At 37.8% G+C, this 3,049-nt stretch overlaps 1 pseudogene; it reads left to right on the top strand.

Annotated features, from left to right (window-relative positions):
* The first annotated feature begins 278 nt into the window (after positions 1-278).
* On the top strand, positions 279-1,023 carry LOC130852067 (40S ribosomal protein S6-like; annotated as a pseudogene).
* Positions 1,024-3,049: the final 2,026 nt, after the last annotated feature.

The following is a 3,049-nucleotide window of genomic DNA, read 5'->3' on the forward strand; positions in this document are numbered from 1 at the left end:
AAACTTTTCCTGTTTTCTTCTAGGTATTTTATGGTTTCCAGTATTACATTTAAGTCTTTAATCCATTTGATTTAATTGTTGCGAGTGGTGTAAGATAGAATAGAGCTCTAGTTTTATTCTTCGACATGTGAATATTCAGTTTTCCTAGCATTGTTTATTGAAGAAACTCTTTTCTCCATTGAGTATTCTTGGCTCTTTTGTCAAATATTTTAAGTCTTTGATTTAAAAGATATGCACACTTTTTTTGTGGTGCCTCGGAGGCGGTCAGCCGCTTCAGAATGAAGCCGACCATCTCTTTCCTAGCCACTGGATGCCAGAAACTCTTTGAAGTGGACGATGAAAGAAAACTTCGTACCTTTTATGAGAAGCATATGGCCACAGAAGTTGCTGCTGACACTCTGGGTGAAGAATGGAAGGGTTATGTTGTCCGAATCAGTGATAGGAATGGCAAATAAGGTTTCCCCATGAAGCAGGGTGTCTTGACCCATGGCTGAGCCCGCCTGCTACTGAGTAAGGGGCATTCTTGTTACAGACCAAGGAGGACTGCAGAAAGTGCAAATTTGTACAGGGTTGCGTTGTGGATGCCAATCTGAGTGTTCTCAATTTGGTCATCGTAAAAAAAGGGGAGAAGGATATTCCTGGACTCACTGATAGTACTGTGCCTTGTCGCCTGGGGCCCAAAAGAGCTAGCAGAATCCACAAACTTTTCAGTCTCTCAAAAGAAGATGATATCCACCAGTATGCTGTGAGAAAACCCCTAAACAAAGAAGGTAAGAAACCTAGGACCAAAGCACCCAAGATTCAGCGTCTTGTTACTCCACGTGTTCTGCAACACAAATGTCAGCGTATTGCTCTGAAGAAACAGCTACTAAGAAAAATAAGGAGGAGGCTGCAGAATAATCTAAACTTTTGGCCAAGAGAATGAAGAAGGCCAAAGAAAAATGCCAGGAACGGATTGCCAAGAGACAGAGGCTGTTCTCTCTGAGAGCATCCACTTCTAAATCTGAGTCCAGTCAAAAATGAGATGTTCTAAGAGTAATGAATAAATAAGATCAGACATCAAATTTCAAAAAAATAAAAATATAAAAAAATGAAAAATATGCACAGATATAGTTAGGTAGAGAAGTGTTGCTTATCAGTGGCATATACACATTTAAAATTTATATGTGTAAATAATTTGGAAAAATTCTTAAGTGACAACCAAGATTATTGAAGAAATACAAGATAGATAGCTCTCATCAGAAAAGATTAAAGTAATTGAGCCATTTAGTCCTAGAAGCTTAGAGCAGGAGGTACCTTAAGTGCTATTCCACCAACGCTTTTAACTAGTGAGGACTCCCACAACACCCTCTCTACATGATCATTCTGTCTTTGCTTAGACAATTCCAGAGGCCAAGAATCCACTGGATTTTTAGACAGTCCTTTTAAGTTTTGGACATCTTTGTTATTAAGTCTTTACCATATATCAAAATATGCCTTATGATTTATCTCCACAGCCTAGTCTGGAGCAATGTCCAAGAGATATAATATTCCTCCACATGACAGCACTTCAGACCAACTAAAATTCCATTTCTTGTGAGGAATGCATTCCTGAAGACCTTGTATATTCAAAACTCATGAAAAATGAGACTAATTCTGAAAAGGATGGTAGTTATTCTAGTTTTCTGGCTAAAGTGGTGTTTCTCTGTGGAAATAAGTACAATTCACTAGCTCTCTAGATTTGAACTTGTATAATTCTTGATTAATTTTTAATTGCAGATTATTGACTTTGGAGAATAAGGAGAGCTATTTCAAATTCACTTAAAAAGGCAGAGAACTCAGCTATGAAAAGGAATGAAATTGAACTATTCATAGTGAGGTGGGTGGACCTAGAGTCTGTCATACAGGGTGAAGTAAGCCAGAAAGAGAAAAACAAATACCATATGCTAACACATATATACGGAATCTAGAAAAATGGTACTGATGAACCTAGTGGCAGCGTAGGAATAGAGATGCAGAAGTAGAGAATGGACTTGAGGACACCAGGGGGTGGGGAAACTGGGACATAGTGAGAGAGTGGCATCGACATATGTGCACTACCAAATGTAAAATAGATGGCTAGTGGGAAGCTAATACAGAGCACAGGGAGATCAGCTTGATGCTTTGTGAAGACCTAAAGGGGTGAGATAGGGAGGTTGGAAGGGAGGCTCAAGAAGGAGGGGATATGGGGATATATGTATACATATAGCTCTTTCACTTTGTTGTACAGCAGAAACTGACACAATACTGTAAAGCAATTATACTCCAATAAAGATTTTTAAAAAGGTAGAGAACTGTATTTGAAGAAAACTGTCATGTCTCCACAGTTCTCTTCCCAAACCTCTTCAGCATGTGGAAACAGTTAGCAGTATCATATTAGCCCACCAAAGGAGTCCATGACACCTCCATCTCTAGAGATGGAGGCAATTTAAGAATAGCAAATTAACTCTCTTAAGGGATCAAGGATTTGCATATCCAGAGGCTGAGAAGTAGACCAGATGACCCATTGAAGTTCTTCAGCACTGATGCCATTCTCATTTTTGCTTTTTAAGCCCAGCTTTCTTAAATGTAACACTGTGTCTACACTTAACTATTTCCAATAATAGGTATGAAGCATATCTAACAAAATATAAATTTAAAATATAGATTGGCAAATGTAAGTACCATTGATTTTTTTCAATATATTTATGTGTATACATAATATATAACGTCCAGTATCCAGAAGTCATTTATTTGCCTTAAGCCTTCAACTTTGCATGAGGGCCAGTCACTACCTGTGTTTGAAAATATAATTTTTATTTACATATTGTTGTATATCACCATAGAACTCATAGATTTTGTGTGTGTGTGTAACATTCTGTTTTCTTTCTCATGTGGCATTTAAGCATAGAAATAGCAGAAACAAAAAGGAAAAAAAGCTCTTTGTATGACATGTCACATAAAAGTTTCTAGCATTTTGCTTTTAAGAAATGTATGTTCCAGGGGCTTCCTAGGTGGCACAGTGGTTAAGAATCCGCCTGCCAATGCAGAG

Source organism: Hippopotamus amphibius, chromosome 4 (genome assembly GCF_030028045.1).
Source record: "Hippopotamus amphibius kiboko isolate mHipAmp2 chromosome 4, mHipAmp2.hap2, whole genome shotgun sequence".
Taxonomy (NCBI): domain Eukaryota; kingdom Metazoa; phylum Chordata; class Mammalia; order Artiodactyla; family Hippopotamidae; genus Hippopotamus; species Hippopotamus amphibius.